A 25,255-nucleotide genomic window follows, 5' to 3' on the forward strand; every position below is an offset into this window, starting at 1 on the left:
TATTGGTGCTCTATGGCCCAGTGTAATATTTATGGTGCTCTAGGGCCCAGTCTAATATTTATAACACCGTCTTTTCATAGGTAGGTTAGGGCCAAAGGCAGCCCTTGTCACCCAATATGAAAATGTTCAGGATTAGTAATTGTCACATCCTAACATCTCCACACAAACAGAAACCTATCTGCTTTGAACAAACTGTCTGGCAGTGGATAGAGTGTGTGCTGTCCCTGAGGTGATAATCACGATTTAAATAGTTTTCTATGGTGAGTTGTAAGGGGGATACCTCCATTGTTGGGGAATGTAGAGTTTGCGATGCAAAACTGAAACTTCAGAGTCCAAATTCCACTCCCACATAGAAGAATTTGTTGAATGATGCTATTAATTATAACGGGTGGTTTTACTGGGCAGCTGAATCTGGCTAGAGGAGGGGAGGGTTTCTTTAGGCATAGAAGGCTGTACATTTATATAGTATGTTGATCACAGAGGATTCTTGTCTTTGTTTGAGATTGGATTTCTCTATGTTTCTTGCTGTTCAATAAAATATATATTTTTAAAAAAGGAAGGCTGTGGTGTCTTATACTTACTAATTTAAAAGTGGGAGGAAAGAGGGGTATGATGTGTGGAAAGGTCAGTTTGGCTTGTTCCCCCCCCCCCTTCCCCCCACTCCAAATATTCTGTCTAGAGATGCCACTGCTCCACTTGTATCAGCAGCTTGATGTAAGCAATTAACTCCATTAATGAGATCAGAAACAAAATCATTAGGAAAACACATACCCCCCCCCCCCCCCCAGATTCTATGTAAGTTGCCCAGAGTAGGATGTGTAAACTAATTAATTAGAGCCAGTTAACTCCAATTATGGATGTTAATTGGCACAAATTTGGATTTACATGGACATCTGCCTATGCGCTATTCTGTAACACTGCATGCCCCAAGTGTGTCGTGTACAACCCAAAAGAGGGTGTGGCCATTGGAGGGTCAACGGCAGGTCAGAGGCATTCTAAATATTTAGGTACATTGTTATAGAATACCGGGGTTATGTGCCCAACTTGTGTGCCAGGATTAAAACCTGGTTTCAGCTAACATAAATCCAAAATTGGGCATGAGAATCTGCTCTAAGCACTGTTGTACAAAGAGTGCCCTTTATAGAATGACACTGAAGGGCCCTTTTACTAATCTGCATAGACGCCTATGCGCGCCCAATGTGTGCCATATTAGAGTTACCGCCCGGTTACCGTGTGGCTCTTACGGTAATTTCAATTTTGGACCGCATCCGCTACACACGTCTGAAAAAAATATATATTTTTTTACGCACATAGACTATTACCGCCCAGTTACCACGTGACACCTTACCACTAGGTCAATGGCTTGCGGTAAGGTCTCAGACCCAAAATGGATGCGCGGCAATTTTCATTTTGCCGCACGTCCATTTTCGGCAAAAATTTTAAAAAGCAATTTTTTGTAGGTGTGCTAAAAAATGATTACGTGTGCCCAAAACACGTGTCTACACTACCGCAGGCCATTTTTCAGTGCACCCCTCAGGCGTAATATCTAAGATCTTAAAGTGCTGAAAATTGCTTTTAGCTAATACATTTTCTCACAACACAGTACTGCATCATCACAGTTTGACAAGTTGAGACGATTACATAGTAACATAGTAGATGACGGTAGAAAAAGACCTGCACGGTCCATCTAGTCTACCCAACAATTTAAACTCATATGTGCTACTTTATGTGTATACCTGATCTTGATTTGTTTCTGCCATTTTCAGGGCACAGACCGTAGAAGTCTGCCCAGAACAACGCCTCCCCCCACCGGCTCTGCCACCCAATCTCGGCTAAGCTTCTGAGGATCCATTCCTTCCGAACAGGATTCCTTTATGTTTATCCCATGCATTTTTGAATTCCGTTACCGTTTTCATCTCCACCACCTCCTGCGGGAGGGCATTCCAAGTATCCACCACTTTCTCCATGAAAAAATACTTCCTGACATTTTTCTTGAGTCTGCCCCCCTTTCAAGATTACTAAGATCTTATTTTGATCATTCTGCCTTCTCTCAATTCAGTTATTAGTCTTATCACACCCCTAGACTATTGCAAATGCCCTTTATTTGGGCCTATCACCAGGTTACTCAAAAATGTACAACATATGCAAAATACTGCAATTAGACTGATTTTTCGTCTTTAAAAATTTGACTTTATTTCATCTTACAAGTTAGCGTTGCATTGATTTCCAGTACAACAGAGAATTTTGTTTGTCTGCTTGTGTGTTGTTTCAAGTGATCTGTGGGATTCCATCATCAATATTCACTGAGTTGGTTTGTATTCCAATGAAACAATTCTCATTATGTTTGCAAAAATCATTAATTCTACACTCTCTGGCTGTTAAGGCAGTTAGATATTCTAAGATTTTTTAATTTTTATACTGCTGCAGTATTTCATTGGAATTTGTTTCTTGTAGAGATCAGAATTGATAGCCTTTCGGAAAAAAAAAATTAAGACTTTCTTATTCTCTTAGACATTCATCTTTTAAGTATTTGGGGTTTTTTTTTTTTTTTTAATAATGAGGAATTTTATATTTTAACTAGTTAAAAAAAGCCCCGTTTCTGATGCAAATGAAACGGGGGCTAGCAAGGTTTTCTTCAGAGTGTGCATGTGGGAGTGTGTGTGTCCCTGCCCCCTCCCCCTCAAAGTCCAGTCCTTCAGTGTTAAGTTTCCTGCTGTTCTGTGTTTGTGTTACAGAGAGAGTGAGGGCATCTCTCTCCCCTCCCCCCTCTGAGTCCTTCACTGTTACAAAGAGAGGGATTTCGTGCTGTGCTGTTTTCCTTCACTCATGGGGAAACCGGATATCTCTGGCGCTTCACACTTCCGGCTGGAGGCTTCAGTGGTGCCTTTTATATATATAGAAGATTATAATTGGATTGTATGTAAACTGCATCGGAGTCTACAGGGAATTTTGCGGTATATAAGAAATGTATCGGTATTAAAATGTAGATTTTATAGAGTGAGTTGGTACAAAGTGTGGCTTGATGAATTTTGAAGTGCTACCTTTTCTAGTTTAAACAATTGATGAGCTGTTGTCCAAGACTGGGAGCCTTAAGACCTAAAAAGTGTCACCATAAGTACTGAAAATTAAACTAAGGGATTACTATGGAACCTGTTGGGAGGAATGGGGTTTGGAATGTTTCAAAGCCATTAACCGGAAAAGATGGATTTGTACTTGCAGACCTCCCACACTGATTTTCAGAGGGAAAAATAATCCTATGGAGTTTTCCTTTGAAAATGTCACCAGCAGCCAGTCTAGCAGTAATTCTGGTTTGCAGGTGAGATTTGAGTGACCACTTGATAGCAGTGGTCAGTGGTCACCATCTTTGTCCACTGTTAGTAGAAAAATCAAGATTATGATAAATGTCTCTCCACTTCATTCCCAAATCTTGACAGATGTGTGATCATCTTTTCTATCATCAATGTAGAAATCTGAATTTGCTGGAACTACAGGAGACTTTTCCTATGTTCCTACTACAATTCAGTTTAATACTAAAATGGAAAAAGTGACAATGTCCCAAACAGGGGCGTAGCCAGACAATAGATTTTGGGTGGGCCTGGGCAAGAAGTGGGTTGGCACCAAGTGTTCTCCTCCCAACCACCACCACCACCAAAATAATATCTCTCAACTGACAGGAAAACGCTTCTTTCCACCCTGGCAGTCTGCAGCAGGCATGCGCTGAAAACTGAGCATTCTCAGGTGCCAGTATCGTGGAGAGTAGCGCTTTTGTTACCATCAGGGGGACGTCTTCAGCTGGCAAAGCTTGAGATCCCCACCAGATACTGGTACACGTGTGCTACTGTTGGGTGGGCCTGAGCCCTAAATGGGTGGGCCCCGGCCCTCCCGGGCCCACCTGTGGCTACGCCACTGGTCCCAAAATAATAATGAAAACATATTTCACATAGAGGGTATTATAGAATAAAGACAAAATATATATGGCTCATTAAATAAGACATCAAAAGTGGCTGACAGACATCTCAATGCCATCTAGCTACATCATCATTTGTCTCACTTTGTCCCCATGAGAAATCTTCAATCCAATTTTACTCTTCAAACGTACTTGTGAATGTCGAAATCTCTCTTCAGATGTGCCAATAAATGTCAAAATCATGAGCTCACAAAAGCATGCATATACTTCAAATATTGACTTATCTTGTAGCTGCATTAAACCTTAGGGTTCAAACTTCTTGAATCTCATCCATCAACTGACAAAGCACTGAACATAAGTATTCACTGCATAAATTAATTCTCCATAATTCTCATGCTGACTTTGAGATGCACTGTAAACATTTTATTAGCAACACAGCCACTGTATGCTCTCTTCCTTTTATATTTATAAATATTAATGTGCCAGGCTTGAAATTCAAAAGCAAATATCCAGATAATGCCATGCTTTATGCGAATATTTGTGCTGGCCAGGACCAAGCGTGCATATTTAGCAGCACTGTCTGGAGACTTTGGATAGTGCTTCTGAACATCCTCGCAGACTGCCTTGGCATTTTCCAGATAGTTAGTGCAAAACCCCTAAGAGAGAAACTTCACTGGCTCCCACTTAAGGAATGCATTGCGTTCAAGATCTGCACGATTGTACACAAAATCATTCACGCAGACGCCCCAATCTACATGCTAAACCTCGTGGACCTACCTCCCAGAAATGCCACAAGATCATCCCACAAATTTCTCAATCTACACTTCCCCAACTGTAAAGGACTAAAATACAAACTGATGCATGCCACTACCTTCTCTTACATAAGCACGAAGTTATGGAATGCACTACCTGCTGACCTGAAAACAAATCGACAAAATAACTAACTTTCGCAAAACTCTGAAGACATATTTCTTCCACAAGGCCTACAAAGATAACATATAGCCTCACAATCTACCTCCCAAACTATCCAGTTATGAAAGTCCACCTTCTATACCTAACCCTAATTACTTCCTTCTTTCTTCCTTACTCAGTCTCTGCATACTAATAATTATATCTGATATCCTGAAATGACAATGTCATAACAAAACTATGTAAGCCACATTGAGCCTGCAAATAGGTGGGAAAATGTGGGATACAAATGCAATAAATAATAATAATAATCTCAAACCTTCTTATTCGAAATTCCAATCACAGCTTCAAGTCCAAACAAAGCCTACCTCTTTACCACTGCTTTTGACTCCTAACCACTACTCACTTGCCCTGTCCTTTTATCCTCAACCTCTTTATTCCCTTACCCTTATTGTTCTGTCTGTTTGTCTTATCTAGATTGTAAGCTCTTTGAGCAGGGACTGTCTTTTTGTGCATGATGTACAGCGCTGCGTATGTCTTATAGCGCTATAGAAATGATCAATAGTAGTAGTAGTAGCAGCTTCACACCCGCTGTGTAAATAATTGGATACAGGAAACAGCTATCACCCAAATTATCAAACAACACTATGCACCCTAGTGGAGAAAAACGCTTCAGTAATGCCACCCAACCAGCCCGAAAATATCAGACTATAAGGCGTGGGCCCGGCGCAACATCATCTAGCTAAAATAAACCTCCACAGTAGCTTAGTGTCAGATGATAGACGGGTTCATATATTCAGATAGTGCCATGGCAGTCTGGGAGCGGAACAATGGCTTTCATCAAAATGATCTGGAAAATGGCAATATTCAGCCAGCTATCCGAGAGCTAACCAGACATCAGCACTGAATATCCAGATTTTTAAAAAATTTGTGACCGCTATGACTAGCAATTTTATAAAAAATGCTGGCCATAGCAGCTTATTATCAGGCCATTTGTGTTTACCTCATAATGTCCTGCATGTTGGATTTCAGGCCATTTGTCACCCCCCCCCCCCCCCCCCCCCCCCTCTACGGTTCCCACTCTCTTTGACATTCCCATCCACACCAGTGGACTCCTTTTGCTATTGAGTTTATTATTGCCATGAAACTCTTGTTCAAAACCAAATCTCTAGGTTTCATGTCTCTACAATGGCTTCACTCCATGCACAGTCTCCTCAATTTTTCTACTCTGCACACCCTTGTTCATTCATTTTTGATTTCTCATATCAATTACTGCAATTGCTTCTATGCTGGTATAGCCGAATGTCAACTAAAGTCACTAAAAACTTTACAGAACTCAGGAACTTTACAAAATGAATAAATTAATGAAGTTGCTCAGTTATGAAGACAAAGTGCTCCTGCTGCAGAAAGCACCTAAAGCACACATCCTTACTTACAAGAGTTGCGATGTTTCAGGACTTTAATGAAGTAAAAAAGCATTTGTACTCTCATAAGATACAGCAGACTATGCTTTGCCCTGCTAAGCTGTATATGCAATGAAAGGGTGAGTCAATTGTTTCTGTACTTCAAAGGATGTCAAATGGTGATTATATATGCTATTTCACTTAGGGCCCCTTTTACTAAGCTGCGTAGGTGCCTACATGCACCCAACGCATGCCAAATTGGACTTACCATGTGGCCGTTGTGGTAATTTCAATTTTGGTGCACATCTGCTACATGCGTCTGAAAAATATTTTTTGTTTTCTGGTGCATGAGGAAGACACGTGCCAAGTGGCATCTGATGCGCGTAGGTCATTACCATCCAAATTCTTTACCGCTAGGTCTATGGCTGGCGGTAAGGTCTCAGACCCAAAATGGACGCGCAGCAATTTTGATTTTGCCACACGTCCATTTTCAGCAAAAATTTTAAAAAGACCTTTTTTACAGGTGTGCTGAAAAATGATTCTGTGTGCGCCCAAAACCCGTGCCTACACTACCGCAGGCCATTTTTCAGCGCAACTTTGTAAAAGGACCCCTTAGTTTTTAGACCAAAAGCATGCAAATATCCTGACAACCACTGCATTCCCTCATCCATCTTTCCAACATATGGCACCTCCATCACTGCTTTCCCTCCTATCACCCTGCTCCACACACAACAGATACCTCTTCAACTCCCTCCCACCATACCCCCTTCTTTCCCACACATGGCACCTCTACCCTAGTGTCCTCTCATCTCCCTTTGTTCATTCACACAGCATCTCAACCACTGCCTCCCATCATCTCCCCTTCTTCTCAGATACAGCATTTCCACTAGTCTTCCCTTCATCCTCTACCTCTATCTCTACCAAATGTATGTTCCTACAACTCTGTCTCCACCAGTAGTAACACTGCCTTTGAGCCTCTAAACCACATGTTGAATTTACCTGTTGTCCTCTCTTCCCAACAGTTTCGTTATGATTACACTCGCAACTCCATATTCAGTGTTGTGGGACACTCTTTATGAAACAATCTACCATCTCGCTTACACTTTGAACCATCATTAAAGAAGTTTAAGACCAGTCTCAAAGCACTTTTTGAGAAAACTTTTGTAAATATTGATTCCTCCTCACCCTATCATTAAAAGGCACTTGTCAAGGTTGAAGGACTGAGATATCCAGCAGAGAACTCTTAATCCCCTCCACCCCCATTTTCTTCCATTACCCTCTGGGTTATCCTCTACAGCTCTATTGGCTGAAAGTTATACACTTCTTTCCTCCCTCGTTTATCCTTTGTTATCACTTCTTTACTGATTATTATTGTCTGTAATCCCCTTGTAGAATTATTGTAAACAGCCCAGGTAGTTACACCGAGAGGCAGTTTATCAAGCACTAATAAACTTGAGCCATTAAAAATAACACTAAAGAGGATATTATCTGCAATATAATATAATCAGAGAACTCATGACCCTATCAATTCAAATAACAGAGCTAGTACAGTGGAGCAATCAATATCTATAATCTTCTAAGCAGATAATGAACTAGCCAAACATGCAATATAAAAGAGAATCCAATATTAAAATAAACTCAGTTAAAAATGTAATTGAATCAAATATATTGAATTCATCCCAAAATGTTTATCATTTTATTCTTTCATTGCATGAGAGTCTAGTTTTGACTGTGACATATTATTAATCATTGAGAACATAAGCACAATATAACCTTCCTTTATACATTGTTTGTAATGTTTTCCAGTTTCAATTTGATGATTGATCTTTGAGAATGTTCATTGTCCAAGAACGAGTAGGATGGAATGTCCTCACAGAGAGGTGGTGTCATCCAACAGATACTACATTTAACTGCAAAATCTTAAGCCTGTCTGCTTATGTGTCATAGCTCCATGCTGCAATTCATTTGGGGTCACCTCAGTTTTCTGTTTTACGTGAAGTCCAATGGACGTACTCCCTTCGCAGTAAGACTTTTTGTCATTTCTCTCATAATTTCTTTCTTAATTTCCTTTATAAAGTGACATGCCAAATTGTTAATTACGTTTCATGTTCTGAAATTTACAAAAATGACTGCAGAAACTTGCAGTTGACGTAGCTCTGAGAAGCGGATATGGCAACCCTCCTCCACAGAAAGGTCACGGCCAGCTTGAATGTTATGTAGTCAGCCACCTTAGCAAAAAGCAGTTTTAACACTGGAGAGCCAATGAGAACTGGTAAAAGAAGGTAAACAGGAGCAAGAACTCAGTTTTGCATAAAGGTGGTAATTCTATAAAATTGCACCAAGATTTAGACGCTTGGTGCCAATTCCGTAACAGTAACTGGGTGCTAAGATTTTGTTACAGAATACAAGCGTAAGGTGGCACTGGCGCACCTAAACTTAGGTGCCAACAGTTACACCAATCAGTGGCAGTCATAACTGTTGGCCCCTAATTGTGCCCTGAATGCACATAACTCTCCTCCCACGTGTACGCACCTCGGACATGTGCACTAAGTGATTTTTATGTGTATGTTAAAAAATAGCATCTCGCTTATGCGTATAAATGCCAGTATATGGCACCAATCAAGTACATAAGTACTATGCTGTACACCACCTTGGGTGAATCTCTTCATAAAGGCAAATAATAAATCTCAATAAATAAATAAATAAATAAATATTATTCACTAAAGAGCCCAATTGGTGCCTACGTTTAGGTAATATTTAGTGCCGATGCCTGCATAACTACCCTCTTCCCCAAGTGTCCAGCACTTCTCTCCGTCCTCCTCTCCAAGATGTCCAGTATCTAGCGCCATTTTTGCTTTCCTCCTCCCCCCCCAGATCTCCAGCATCTCCTCCCCTTCCCTCCCACCACTAAAAAGTGCAGCATCCCCCCACCCTTCCCTAACAAGGTGTCTGGAATCTCTCTTCTTTCCCCCTCCCCTTGCCACCACTGCTGCAGCCCCAACACACTATCACAGCAGGATCCCATAGAAAAAAAAGGTTCCTTTTAAAAAAAATAAATTTATAGTCATACAATTGCAATAAAATACAATTACAAGATTAATCAGTTCACATCACGAGAAGCAGAAAGAGTAACGAAAAAAATAAGTCTAAAAGAAACGTAGGATATTAAAAATGATCCAAAACAAAGATCCATTAATTGTTGTCCTTGCTTTTTCACATTTTCATTTTCTTCAACTAAAAGAAAGGAATCTAACTTAGAAGGGTCAAAATATATATATATCTCTGCATTTGAAAAATAAACATCAACAAGGATAACGGAGCAAGAAAGATGCTTCCAAGGCCAACACAAAAAGCTCCTAAGTTGCTGTGGCCCTGGTCACATCCGGGAAAACGTGAATAAACCGACCACAAAAAGAAATGTCTTTCTTAGAAAAATACAATTTTAATATTTTCACTTTTTCCTGCTCTGTACTGAAGGTCACCAACAGGGTAGCCCTAGTTTGAATAATATCTTGGGAAGATTCCAATAATTCAGGTAATTTAAGGGGATCTGCCCCAGGTGACTCTTCCTGCCTTGATTTAGGAATATATGCGTAATAGTAATTCAGAAAAACCATTGAATCAACTGAACCAATAAGTAAAACTTCCTTAAGGTATTTTTTCAGGAGTATCTCTGGAGCTAACAAATGATATATAGGAAAATTCAAAAACCTCAGATTCCTCACTCAGGATATATTTTCCAAGTTATCAAGGCGTCTATGCATATATAGGCTATCCTTAATTACAGCCACGCTAGATCCCTGGAGAATTTTAATCTGAGATTCTGAGACTGAGTTTTTTCAATTAAGGCAATCTCAGTGTCCATTCAGACAGCTTAGTCACAGTTTGCTAAGGAAAATTATATAACTGAGGAACTGTATCTTTCAAATAATTTTCTGTGCGTGTGACAACTCTCCATATGTCAGCCAAAGTAACATCTTTGATAGCAACAGATTCTACAGGAAATAAATCAGGACACTGCAGTGACATAGGTAAAGCCTCTGTAGAAAGCTGGGAATCATTCACCCCCTGATTTTTCCAATACCAGGTGAGAACAAACTTTCTGAAAAAGCTCTCCACTCTGGTGGGCAAAGGAAGTTACTAGTGAAGAGGGGGTTGGTCTACCCCCCTGAACTCAATGAAGGACCAGAATCCGATGGGCAGTCAGGTGTAACTGGAGGAGGCCCTGACATGACGTGCCTGTTCATTTGGCCTTCCACCTTGGGGCAGCTCACCAAAACCTTGGACTTGCCTCTATGCTTCCCCATGCCAAGTGAGAGAGAAACAAAAGTGAACAGTACCTGGGCAGACCAACAAAGTGTTCAGTTCCTTGTGGCTCCTAAGGCGCCCCCCCCCCCCCTGGCGTTCCCCTTTGGGCATGCCCCTTGGCTTAGTGATTAGGGTGGTGGACTTTGGTCCTGGGGAACTGAGGAACTGAGTTCGATTCCCACTTCAGGCACAGGCAGCTCCTTGTGACTCTGGGCAAGTCACTTAATCCTCCATTGCCCCATGTAAGCCGCATTGAGCCTGCCATGAGTGGGAAAGTGCGGGGTACAAATGTAACAAAACAAAAAAACACCACAAAAGCAGCAAAGCTTTATGCAGGAGAGAGTGGTGCCACTGAATGACCACAGATGCCACTCAGATGTCCACACTGCATCAATCAACAGCTTCCCACCAATGAGGATCTCATGCTCCATCTGCTCCCATTGAGCTCAAAAGCAGCGAAGCTTTATGCAGGAGAGAGTGGTGCCACTGGATGACCACAGATGCCACTCAGATGTCCACACTGCATCAATCAACAGCTTCCCACCAATAAGAATCTCACACTTTGTCTGCTCCTGTTGAGCCGCAGAAGAAGTGAAGCTTTATGCAGGAGAGAGTGGTGCCACTGAATGACCACAGATGCCACTCAGATGTCTAAGCTGCACCAATCAACAGCTTCCCACCAATGAGGATCTCACACTTTGTCTGCTCCTGTTGAGCCGCAGAAGCGGTGAAGCTTTATGCAGGAGAGAGTGGCACCACTGGATGACAACGGACGCCACTCAGATGTCCATTCTGCACCAATCAACAGCTACTCACGAATGAGGATCTCACACTCAGTCTGCTCCCCAGAAAATAAAGGTTTCTGAGGGTGGAAGCAGTGCGTAGCTGACCAGCCAGCTGGTGGCTTTTCTTGACAAGTTATTCTTCATTTATTGAATAATCTGTAAACAAACTATAGGAAAGAAATATGTTTATTTCATCATTTGCTATACCCAGGGCTTTTTTTTTGAGGGGGTACTTGGGGGTACTGAGTACCGGCACCTTTTCCATTGTGTGCTGAAATTGGCCCATGGTCCCCCAAGTTTTAATGAAAGAGCTCAGGCTCTACACACCAATTCGGCCTTGTCATAGATTCTGTGACTGGTTGCAGGGGTCCTGGCTATTGTGGGGTGGGTCCCTCAGTGATCACCTCACCCCTGAAGGGTGGCCTGACATTTGAGTACCGGCACCTTTTTTGCTAGAAGAAACACACTCAGTTCCCCAGGATCAAAGTCTACTGCACTAACCACTAGGCTACTCCTCCACCCATAACGTAAGACAAGTTTTCCATGTTAGGTCATATGGATTCTTAGCAGAGCTACGCCTGCAAGCGTGAGGTCCATTTTATAGTTAGTGAGACATCGGCTGAACTATTCCACACTTTGAATTTTAGCCCTGCCCCCACAGTACCCCAGTCCTGGCTAATGGAAAACAGATATTTTGGCCAGATAGTAGAAGCCAGATTGAACCGATGCACAATCATTCCCATTTCTTTGTTCACCAGTCTGGTGCTTTTGAACAAAATGTCTTTGGCCTGCTTTCCTATGGCATTTTTCCATTCTGTGTCTCTGGGGAAAAATGAGTGCATCAGATCTGGCCCTTTCCCTTCTGATAAGGAACTAGATTTGTTTGGGTGTTACCTGTCCTTGAACTGTAATAAATGTGAAAATGAGTGACATTTCCCAATGAACTCCAAAGGTGATATTGATTGGTCCCACGATGTTTCATTCCTAGTATCTCATAAATTATACAAAGGCTAGTAAAGAAACCTTGTCCCGTCACTCCATCGACAGTTTGCTGGAAACTGATGGCCTGAGTTTTTTTTGTTGTTGTTGTTCTTCTCATTTGAAATCATCAGCATGATGAGTTTGGTTAAAGGAGAAGAGAAAACTGCTCTAACAATTTCAAATATGTGAAAGTTTTGAATATTAAGCGTTACTCATTAACACATCAGGCACCCTTATTCCTTCAATTCAATTCCATAGAAGTCTGAGCCTTCACTGGATAGACAGTAGCTGAATATCAGGGATTTCTAAATATCTACTATCATAAAAGGACGTAGGGAGCCACTATCTGTGCTGTTTTGAAGCACTTAAATATTTATTTGGAAGGGTCTGAAGAAACGATACAGAGGCAGAGTTCACTTATATTCTCCGTTCTTGGGGTCTAGTCTACAGTGCCTCCAGACCCTACTGACAAAGAGTTATTCAGCCACCTAAATAAGTGGCATATGACTGACCTCTGTCTCAGCCTCAAATAGATTTACCCCTACTTAAAGCAGGAACACGTCCACCAGATCACCTTTATACTCACAAATTTCACATTTTTTCCTTTGCTTTGTATCTCAAAGGCTTGGTCCATAATTTTGTCTAAAGTTGACAAAGATAAGACAAGACGATAATTGGAAACAACTATTGGATCTAAAATACGTTTTCTGAACGGTAGCTTCACCATAGCCAGTTTTAGAGCAGATGGCAAGATACCTGATTGCAAGGAGGAGTTGACAATGTGTCAGTTGTGACAGAACCACCTCACCAATTTGTCTAAGTATCATCGGAAAACAAACATCCTAAGAAGATGAAGTAGGTTTCAATGATCACAAAATTTACATAATTTCTGCCAACGCACATACAGGCCAAGAGTCTCACACATTTCTAAGCTAATCACATGGTGTTTCCTGAGAATCAAATGATTTCAATAAATCTTCAACTGTAGTTGCAAAAAAATGACTATATTTATCAAGTGTCAACAATACATTTTGTGTCCATACTTTCTCCTCTTGAATCAGGCTTCTAATTGTATTAAACAATTCCCGTGACCTATTCAAAAATATGTCAAAATACGGCAGCCAGACTTATATTCGGTAAAACAAAATATGAAAGTGCGAAACCCCTAAGAGAGAAATTGCACTGGCTCCCAATTAAAGAACGTATCGCGTTCAAGATCTGCACGAATGTTCACAAAATAATTTACGGAGACGCTCCGTCATACATGCTTGACCTCATAGACCTCCCACCCAGAAATGCCATAAGATCTGCCCGTACTTCTCTTAACCTACACTTCCCCAATTGCAAAGGACTAAAATACAAATTAACACATACCTCCAGCTTTTCCTACATGAGCACGAAATTATGGAACGCTAAACCAAATCACGTGAAAACAATTCACGAAATCACGAACTTTCGCAAATCGCTGAAAACCTCTCTCTTCACCAAAGCCTATCACGAGAATCCATAACTAATTACAACATAACACCACTCATCCCTTACAATGAATATCTTTTATAACTGCTTGATTGACTACTGATGATCCTGATATCCTTCATATCTCTATAACATCAATTGTATCTTTGTACCCTGATATGGTGATGCCGTAACAGGTCTCTGTAAGCCACATTGAGCCTGCAAATAGGTGGGAAATGTGGGATACAAATGCAATAAATAAATATAAATAAATAAATAAATTCATAGAATCCCAAAATTTTTGTACTGAAAAACTCTCCCTTGCTACTTGAATAACTGATTTGTATGCCATCATTTTAATACTAAAGGATTTATAATTATATTATTTGAGTTCGTAGAAAGAAGCATTTATTCATTTAGGGCCCCTTTTATAAAGGCGTGCTAGCGTTTTTAGTACGCGCTAAAAATAAGCGTGCACTAAACATTAGATATGTCCATGAGGCTCATTTTCAAAGCACTTAGCCTCCCAAAGTGTTTTGAAAATATGCCTCTACATATCCCTATGGCTGTCTCTAGCATTTAGCGCACACCAAAAACACTAGCGCACCTTTCCAAAGCCCCCCTTAAGTAGGTGGCATTACCCATGATGAAATATGAAAAATGACAGAAATATAAGAAATGATTAACAACATTTTTGTGGAAGGCTTTTGCCGATGATGAAGAGAAGGTCTATGAGATTGTTCTTAGCTCTGAAAGTCTTTGGATTTGGAGCTCGTTGAGGCTTTTCCTTCCTTTTTGGCTACAAGTCTCTATTTTTGTGGATCATATTACTTGTCCACAATTCCAGGAATAACAGGCCCTTGGCCTGGATTGGCCGCTGTCATGGACAGGATGCTGGGCTCGATGGACCCTTGGTCTTTTCCCAGTGTGGCATTACCAAGACTTGCTGACCTGAACATGTACACCCTGGAGGAAACGAGGAACAGGGGTGATATGATACAGACGTTCAAAAGTTGAAAGGTATTAATCCGCAAACAAATCTTTTCCGGAGATGGGAAGGCGGTAGAACGAGAGGACATGAAATGAGATTGAAGGGGGGCAGACTCAGGAAAGATGTCAGGAAGTATTTTTTCACAGAGGGGGTGGTGGATGCTTGGAATGCCCTCCCGCGGGAGGTAGTGGAGAGGAAAACGGTAACGGAATTCAAACATGCGTGGGATATGCATAAAGGAATCCATTGCAGAAGGAATGGATCCTCAGAAGCTTAGCCGAAATTGGCTGGCGGCGCAGGTGGGGGGAAGAGGGGTTGGTGGTTGGGAGGCGAGGATAGTGGAGGGCAGACTTATACGGTCTGTGCCAGAGCCGGTGATGGGAGGCGGGAAGTACTGCTGGGCAGACTTGTACGGTCTGTGCCCTGAATAAGGCAGGTACAAATCAAGGGTAAGGTATACACATATGAGTTTGTCTTGTTAGGCAGACTGGATGGACCGTGCAGGTCTTTTTCTGCCGTCATCTACTATGTTACTTGTTATTATCGTTTTAGATTTAGTGATTCCACACCCATTTTTGATGTTATAAGTGATTCTGTAATAAGCAAGCTCTTGTGAATGTCATACGGTTCGTTTAAGCTTCATGTTAGATTGCATCTACTTGGAAGTTGAACAGCAGGCTATACATCGCTGGCAAAACTTTCTGAAGCTACTTCATTCAACTGTTGCAAGCGGCATCATATTTTCTGCAATTATCAACAAGTCTTCATGATCAAACTGTTTCTGTGAACTAGTTTCTCGTCTGGGCAGAGAGCTGTTGAGCGGAACTTGGATACATTTTTTCGTTGGTGGCTCTGGCTGCTTGGATTGATACCTCCATTTCTTGTCGTTCTTTCTTGCCGTTGTTGACTGCATGGCCTTGAACCTTGCATGACGACTAGGATGTTGTTCCTGTTTTAATGCAATGTTTTGTACATAAATTAATTTAGCTACTTCTGCTTTTATTTTGCCCATCACTCAGTAAAGATTTTAATTTTGTTCAGTAAAGATTTTAATTTTGCATGAAAGGGGCACCCAGGCATTATACAACATTCCCCCATAATTTTTCTTTATCAAGATAAGAATTTTTTTTTTTTTTTTTTTAATACTAAGCAATGAAGAAATCACCTTCTGTGGGAAAAAAATTAATAAATGTAAAAACTTTCAGTTTGATGAATGAAGCATCGTTATGTGACAAGATGTTTTTACATTTATTAATTTTTTTTCCCACAGAAGGTGCCCCTTTCATGCAAGATCCAGGGCATAATGGGGATCAAGGATTCTCACTTTCTAGGGCATGGTGGGACCAGAGCTGAGAGAGAGAGAAGGGAAGACTGAACTAAGAGCCAAGCCTGCACGCTTTTCACCACTGCTGCTGCCGCCGTAACCCCGATGAGGTAAGATGACTTTTAAAATTCGGAGGGAGGGGGCCTGTAACTCGAAGGGAGGGAGGGAGGAGGGGGACCTTGGAACTCGGGAGGGAGGGACCCTGAAACTCCGAGGGAGGGGGGACGACCCTGGAACTTGGAGGGGGCAGGGGGGATGACCCTGGAACTCGGAGGGGACAGGGGGGACGACCCTGGAACTCGGAGGGAGGGAGGCCTAGAACTAGGAGGGACTGGAACTCGGAGGGGGGAGAGGGAGGGGGGAGAGGGAGGGGGGAGAAGGAGGGGGAATGCACCATCTGTAAAAAAAAAAATTTCAGCACCCCCAATCATTTTGAAAAGTTGGCTCCTATGAGTTTGAGCATTGTAGATTGGAGATATGCAGTACTATATCTATATTTATATTTACCCCGTATCAGATTTGCTTGTTCAAGGCTGTGCAAATAACGTTGCATTAATGTGTTAAAATTAATGGTAATTCCTACGTGGCTGTTAATGGCATTCACTTTATGTTTTGTTTTGTTTTTTCATAGCAGTACAGTTTTCTAATTTCCAGGATCTGTATCAGGCAATGTAGTGACTGAACCAGGAACTTGATAAACCTGAGCATGCTTTCTACAAGGTGTGTCTTGGCCTGAAGGAGAAGGGGTGGAAAGAGGGAAAAAAGATGTTACCTGAAGACTTTGTAAAGTATTTTCAATAGTAAATGTTCCTTAATACTTTGTTCACTTTCAGAAAATGTAAGTCTAAAGAACAGGAGTAGGGGGGGACCAATTAATTTCCAACCAGCTACAGAGGTGAGTTAACATGCATAAAATTGTATTTATTAGTAGACAAAAAAAAAATCAATGCTGGCAAAATTTTCTAAACCCGATAAAGTATATGAAAAGGTTGCAATACAAAGGAAAATATTGCCAGACTCAACACAGATCTGTTTTGGCAGTAAATGCCAGCCTCGGGAGACACAAAAGCTATCCAGCAAATGTGTCTGATTCATAAGTAGACAAATATTTTCAGTAAATCAGCATGTGTTCAGCAAAGATAGGCAGAACAATCTTCAAGCAACCCTAGAATCAGGCAATATTTTTATGTATTGCATTGGTTCTAGAAAATGTTGCCATCATTGATTTTTTTTTGTCTACTAATAAACACAATTTTATGCAAGTTAACTCACCTCTGTAGTTGGTTGGAATTTAATTGGTCCCTCCCCACTCCTATATTTTAGATTTGTATATATTCATAGGGGTTTTTCCTCTCCCTTTTTTTTTTTTTCAGAAAATTTAAGGTCACAACATATTTGGAAGCTATACGGGTAGGTGAACCTCAGTACACTGTGGAAAGTAATTCTCACATTCTGCTATGAGAGTGGAGGGGGGGGGGGGCGAACGTGTTAATTCCAAGAAGTTCATAGACTTTTAGGGAACAGATAAGTCTTGTATATACATTTGTTTCTGAAAATACGGGAAAAGTCTAAGAAAACCGTTAGGACCCTTTTACTAAACTGCGCTAAAAGGTGGCCTGCGCTATGAGTAGTGCGTGGGTTTCCTGCACGCTGAGGCCACTTTTAGCGTGGCTGTAAAATGACTGCATTTTCCATTTTGTCAATCAATGGCCATGCGCTAATTTCCCAATTAGCACACAGTCATTACTGCGGGAGCCCTTGCTGATATCACGCTAACCATGTGCTAATTGGTTTGCGTGCTGCATTGTAGCTGTGCTAACTGATTAACACAGGGCACTCCTACTCTCTGCCCCGAAACACACCATCAGCACTCAAAAATAAAAAGTATCTTTTAGCGCATGGGAAATGCATGCAGATCTGAAAACTAGCACGGGATGTTTTAATCACTGGTAAACATGCGTTAGTGCTTACCACAGCTTAGTAAAAAAACAACCCCATTAGCATTCTTCTAACACATTTAGGGATCATTTACTGACAGTGTATGCTAACCCCATTAGCAAGCATTAACCCCTGTTTACTATGCCGCACTATTGGCGGCCTTGCGCTAATGCTGACACAGCCCATTCATTTTTAGTGCGTGTTAAGTGCTGGAGACACCCATATATCCTTATCAGCGCCTCTAGTGTTTAACACATGCTTATTTTAGCATGTGCTAAAAACACTAGTAAGCCTTTGTAAAAGGACCCCTCAATATTTTATAGACCTCTATGATATCTCCCCTCGGCCTTCTCTTCTCCAAGCTGAATAGCCCTAACTGCTTTAGCCTTTTCTCGTAGGGAAGTTGTCCTATCCCCTTTATCATTTTGCCATCGTTCTCTGTACCTTGTCTAATTCTGCTTATCTTTTCTTAGATGCAGTGACCAGAGTTGCACACAGCATTCGAGATGCGGTCACACCATGGAGCGATTCTCATTTTTGTTTTCATTCCTTTCCTAATAATTCCTAACATTCTATTTGCTTTCTTAGCAGCCACTGCACACTGAGCAGAGGGTTTCAGTGTATCATCAACAAAGACACCTAGATCCCTTTCCTGGTCGGTGACTCCTAATGTGGAACCTTGCATTACGTAGCTACAGTTCGGGTTCCTCATGCGTCACTTTGCACTTGCTCACATTAAACATCATCTGCTATTTGGATGCCCAGTTTCCCAGTCTCGCAAAGTCCTCTTGTAATTTTTCACAATCCTCTTGCGATTTAACAACACCTCACTAGTTACTCCCATTTCTAAATCATTTATAAACATGTTAAAAAGCAGCGATCCCAGCATAGACCCCTGGGGAACCCCACTCTCTACCTTTCTCCATTGAGAGTACTGACCATCTAACCCTACTCTCTGTTTTCTATCTTTTAACCAGTTTTTAATCCACAATAGAACACTGCCTCCTATTCCATGACTCTCCAATTTCATCTGCAGTCTTTCACGAGGTACTTTGTCAAATGCCTTTTGAAAATCCAGATAGCATCAACCAGCTCATTTTTATTCACTTTTGTATTCACCCCTTCAAACAAATGTAATAGATTGATGAGGCAAGATTTTCCTTGACTAAATCCATGTTGGTTTTGTCTCATTAATCCATGTTTATTTTGTCCTTTATAATACTCTCCACCATTTTGCCCAGCACCGACATGAGGCTCACTGGTCTATAATTTCCACGATCACCTCTGGAACCCTTTTTAAAATTTGGTGTCACACTGTGTGTGCACTTCACAGAAGGTGGGGGGTGAAGGCAGCATCAGTGCAAGGCTGTAGGGGGGCACAGAGAAGTGACATGGATGGCAGGTAGGCCTTTTGTGGGGGGGGGGGGAGTGAGGGTGCTTTAAGTTTGATAAGCACTGCCTTAAACAAAGAGAAGTAAAGAAGGACATGCATGGGTTAATGTGAATTATTTCAAGTATTCAGTAATCTGAATAATTGTTAATGAAAAGGATCTATAGAAAGAAACAGGATGAAGGATCAGGGCCAGTATAGAATGGCAAGGTGCAGTGCAGTGGCGTTCCTGGGGGGGGGGGGGGCGGTGGTTACTTCCTGTTCCGGGGCAGAGAAGAAGCATGGCCCAATGGAGGGCAGGCACGTGGCATCCCCCCAGCGGCGTGCACCCAGCGGGGGGGGGGTCCTTCGTGGGGGTGTCCTTTTGCCAGGGGGGGTCCACGCTTCATCGGGGGGGGGGGCGCTGCACTCGGGGGGGGGGCATGGCGCATTGGCGATCCTCCCCGGGTGCCAGCCCCCCCAGGAACGCCACTGGTGCAGTGGGCTTTGATTCTGGGTTAGATTCCCACTGCAGCTCCTTGTGACCTTTGGGAAGTCACTTAAGCCTCCACTGCCCCAGGTACAAAAGAATTATTGTGAGCCTTCTAGGGACAGAGAAAGTACCTGCATATAATGTGTACAGCACTGCGTACATCTAGTAGCGTTATAGAAATGATTAGTAGTAGAAGAGATAGTAGCAGAGTAGATTATCTTAAAACCATCGCTTGCATTACAGAATCATTTTATTGCCTTGAAAGATCCTCTTTACTCTATACATTCTACCAAAGATGTTGACATCTGAAGACAGAATGTGTGGGATGTCAGAACCTTACCCTTATTTTATCATCCCCACCTTAGTAATTCCCTTATCTCTTATTTGTCCTGTTTGTCTGTCCTAATTAGATTGTAAGCTCCGTCGAGCAGGGACTGTCTCTTCATGTTCAAGCGTACAGTGCTGTGTACATCTAGTAGTGCTGTAGAAATGATAAGTAGTAGTAGTAACCTCCTGCACTTGACTTCAGTATCTATTTTCTGGGGTGAGAAAGAGGTAATTGCCTACCAAGATTCCAGTTTTCTCCAGGATCACTACAGTTACTGAAACTCACCACTAAAGAGATATCTAGGGAGCAAAAACCAAAACCTGATTGTTTGGTGCCCCCTGCTGGATACAACAATGATTACCTAATAAGTAATTTTGTACATGATCTCTTTAATTAGCTCATGTGTGTGGAGCATTGTGTACATTACTATAGGTGTGTTTGCATCTGTATTACATCTGTATCTATATCTCTTGCAGGGCAGACTGAGGGCATTCCACCTTGACACCAATGGCATAGCCACAGGTGGAATGAGTGGGCAGGAGCCCACCATCTTTAGGCCCAGGCCCACCCAACTTGCTGCAGCTGGCAGGGATCCCCGAGCTCCGCCAGCTGAAGAGTCCTTGAAGATACCCAGAATTTCCTCCAATGCAATTTGGCAATTAGCGGCAGCTTTCCTGTGCCACCCAATGCCAGCAGTTGATGCATGCCCAGTTTTCACACCAGGGGCAGACTGACCAGGCAACTGGGCAGTGCCTGAGAACCTAGAGGCTCTAGGGGGCGCAGAGGTTCTGCCCGGATACCCAGTGTGCCACTAGTGATCTAGTGGTCTCAGTGAGGGGGAACATGGTCTTTCCTGTCCAGCCCGCTGGGCTGCCGCTATTCCCCCGCCCGGTTGGTGTCCTGGCATGTCAGGGGGACCAGTGCAATACAAATGCTGGCTCCTTCCACGACCAAAGGGCTTGCATTTGGTTGTTTCTGAGATGGACGTCCTTGGTTTTGAAAATCGCTGAAAATCAGAAGCGGCCATGTCTAGGGACGTCCAAGGATGACCAAATTTAAGGATTTAGACGTCCCTGATGGTATTTTTGAAACGAAAGATGGATGTCCATCTTGTTTCGAAAATACGGGTTTCCCCGCCCCTGAATCGGGACGTTTTGCAAGGATGTCCAAATCGAAATGTGGATGTCTCTTTCGAAAATGCCTTCTCTTTTTTCAAACCAGAAAAACATCTATCTTTTTGTTTCGAAAATGGTTTCCTAGACATTTTGTGCTCTGTGCGTTTTTCTTTTATGACTGTTTTGAGAAAAAAATGCACAAAAACAAGCCATTGGGACTTATGAGGAGCCCAGCATTCTTAGCAGACTGGTCACACAAACATCCCAGCAGAGCAGTGGGGTACCCTAGGGGGCAGTGCAGTGGACTTCACATAAAAGCTCCCAGGTACACATCTCACTGGTACCCCCTGATATTGTATGGTGAGTCCTCCAATAGGTGAACCAGGGGTGTAGCCAGACTTTGGCAGGAGGGAGGTCCAGAGCCCGAGGTGAGGGGGCACATTTTAGCCCCCCCCCCCCGGCTCCGCTGACCCCCCCCCCACCATTGCCGACCCCCCCTCCCCCCTGCCACCGCCAACAACAACAACTTTGACACCCCCCCCCCCCCCGCCGACAACCCTCCTGCCGACCACCCTCCCCTGCCGCCGCCATCGGTTACCTTTGCTTGCGAGGGACCCCCAACCCCCGCCAGCCGAGGTCCTCTTCTTCCGGCGCAAGGCTTTGTTCTGTTTCTATGAGTCTGTGAAGGATGTGCAGACTCACAGTCTGTGCAGGACGTCAGACTCACAGAAACAGAACGAAGCCTTGCGACGGAAGAAGAGGACCTCGGCTGGCGGGGGTCGGGGTCCCCCGCCAGCAAAGGTAGGCGATGACGGCGGTGGTGGGGGAGGGTTGGCGGTGGGAGGGGGGATCGAGAGCCAAATCTACGTGGGCCCAGTTCCCCGTGGCCCCACGTAGCTACGCCACTGAGGTGAACATTCATCTATTGTATCTTTATTTGTATTTGAATGATTATTTATATTTTTATGCAGTCTGACTTGTGACCCCTGAGGCAGGTGGCTATGCCCACCGAAACACGGCCTGTGTTGGGTCCTATCACACTGGTGCTTTCATTAAAGATTTGAAGACTTCATCCCTAAGGCCGATCTTTGTTTGTTCCATCCTCTGCTCCTTTTCTGACTGTGTTTACACATAGGTAGAGGCTCAGCTCCTGTTCTGCTTCTTGAACCCTCCAAACCCCACCAAAAACTGTGTATCCAACTGTACACCACTACATTATCCCTTATGGTGCAGGTGTCACCTATATGTAGGTACAGTAGTTTTTTGGTGGGTTTTGGAGGGCTCACAATTTCCACCACAAGTGTAGCAGTTAGAGTGGGTTATGGGACACTGGGCAACTCCAGGGACCTTCTTGCTGTGCTAATTGCACTGGCCATAACATCTGAAGCTGTCATAGAGGCTGTTTTTTTCTGTTTCTTTCACATCTTTGGGGGAGGGGGTCAGTAACCACTGAGGGAGTAAGGGGGGGGGGGGTCATGTCTTAATCCCTTCAGTCATTTATGGCACCTTTTTGTGACTTAGTCATGATTTTAACAAGTCTAGAACAAAACGTCTAACTTTTAACCCTGGTCGTTTTTGCTTTGCTGCATTATGGCAGAAAAATGTCCAAGTTTTGGGAATGCCCAAATCCCGCCCCCAACCCCCCCCCCCCCTTTGTGATTTGGATGCACTGCAGACAAACTGCATAGAAAAACGTCTTTAAAATATGTTTCAAAAATAGCGATTTGGATGTTTTAGACAAAAAAATGTCCATCTGCCACTTTGCGTTGCTTTTTGGACGTTTTTCTGTTTCAAAAATGAGCCCCTAGATGTCAACCATCTCACCTTTCAATCTGGAAACATCTAAAAACATTTATTTTCAGAAATATCTGAAAAAGGGTGACTGTTGTAAGCTCCTTTGAGCAGGGACTGTCCTTCTATGTTAAATTGTACAGCGCTGCGTAACCCTAGTAGCGCTTTAGAAATGTCAAGTAGTAGTAGTAGTGTTGAAGTATTTTTCTTTTTTCTTTTTTTTTTTAATTATCTGAATTGGTAATTTCCAGTGAATGCATTGGTTTCTTTGACCGTAAACTGCTCAGAACTTGAGGAATTAAGTGGCTATAAAAACTCGAGGTTAGATTAGATGTCTGTTATCATTTTCGAAGCGTATGTTAATAGATTGCACCCTACGTTGGGGCAGGTGAATCTTCCGTGTAATCGACGTTGACCTTTGTATGGGGGAAAGGAATATAAATACCATTTAACGTTTAAACAAAATTAAATTTAAACCTGGTTGTAAAATCCGGGACTGGTGTGGCTTATTTGCAGGAGGCTCTTAAAATGACACGGCACCACTCCGACAGACTGAAATACCTTACAGTGCTGCTCGGTCCACCACAACTTTTGCCTGTAAAATGAAGCCCTTTGTATAAGCTAGAAACATACTCAGGCACTCCCACTGTGTTGTCAAGGAAGGTATATGGGAGGAAAGCTTGATGCAAAATTAATCTGTTTTAAAATGAGTCTGCTGCTTTTCTTTGCATGGAAAAGGCCCTGTGTGTTCATAACGCATATTACAAACGTTTCTAAGGCATTTGGCTCTTTCCAAATTTTGCCCTGTTGTTTTCACTGAGGTTCTTTTATTAAGCTGAAGAGCCCTAGCCGCTTTAGCCTTTCCTCATAGGGAAGTCGTCCCATCTCCTTTATCAATTTCGTCGCCCTTCTCTGCAACTTTTCTAATTCCACTATATCACTAACTGGTTAGTACAGGTTTAGAACATGAGTCTGTACCGCCTATAAGATAGGTGGCAGTAGGGGCTCATGCACTAATGGGAAAATTAGCACGTGGCCATTAATATAAAAAAATAGGAAAACTGGGCATTTTAACCCAGCAGTAAAATTGGTCTTAGCACCAGGGGGCGTATCTGCGTGGGGCCAAGGGGGCCTGGGCCCCAGTAGATTTGGACCCCCCTGCCGATGACCTTCTCCACCCCCCTCCTGCCGTCGTCTATCTTTGCAGGACGTCAGACTCAGAATTTGAAACTGAAGGAGGAGTGGCCTAGTGGTTAGGGTGGTGGACTTTGGTCCTAGGGAACTGAGGAACTGAGTTTGATTCCCACTTCAGGCACAGGCAGCTCCTTGTGACTCTGGGCAAGTCACTTAACCCTCCATTGCCCCATGTAAGCCGCATTGAGCCTGCCATGAGTGGGAAAGCACAGGGTACAAATGTAACAAAAATAAAATAGATACTATTGGAGATTCTACATGGAATGTTGCTACTATTGGAGATTCTACATGGAATGTTGCTATTCCACTAGCAACATTCCATGTAGAAGGCTGCGCGGCCACATTGGTGATCTGCAAGGGCCGACTTCTACATGGAATGTTGGAATAGCAACATTCCATGTAGACTCTCAAATAGTAGCAACAGTGGAGGAGTGGCCTAGTGGTTAGGGTGGTGGACTTTGGTCCTGGGGAACTGAGTTCGATTCCCACTTCAGGCACAGGCAGCTCCTTGTGACTCTGGGCAAGTCACTTAACCCTCCATTGCCCCAGGTACAAATAAGTACCTGTATACAATATGTAAGCTGCATAAGGAAGCTTTGCTGCAACGGAAGAGAGGACCTCGGCTGGCGGGGGTTGGGATCCCCCGCCAGCAAGGGTGGGCGATAGCGGCGGGAAGGGGGGTGGAGTAGGTCATCGGCAGGGGGGGTCTGGCAATGGCAGGGGGGGGAGTTGGAGGCGCCGGGGGAGCTAAAATGTGCCCCCTCACTCTGGCTCCCCTCCCTCCCTCCTGCCTTTCTGTGGTATTTTGCAACTACATTCAAAGCGGTTTACATATATACAGGTACTTATGTTGTACCTGGGGCAATGGAGGGTTAAGTGACTTACTCACAGTCACAAGGAGCTGCAGTGGGAATTGAACCCAATTTCCCAGGATCAAAGTCTGCTGCACTAACCACTAGGCTAG

This window comes from Microcaecilia unicolor, chromosome 7, assembly GCF_901765095.1.
Source record: "Microcaecilia unicolor chromosome 7, aMicUni1.1, whole genome shotgun sequence".
NCBI classification, from domain to species: Eukaryota; Metazoa; Chordata; class Amphibia; order Gymnophiona; family Siphonopidae; genus Microcaecilia; species Microcaecilia unicolor.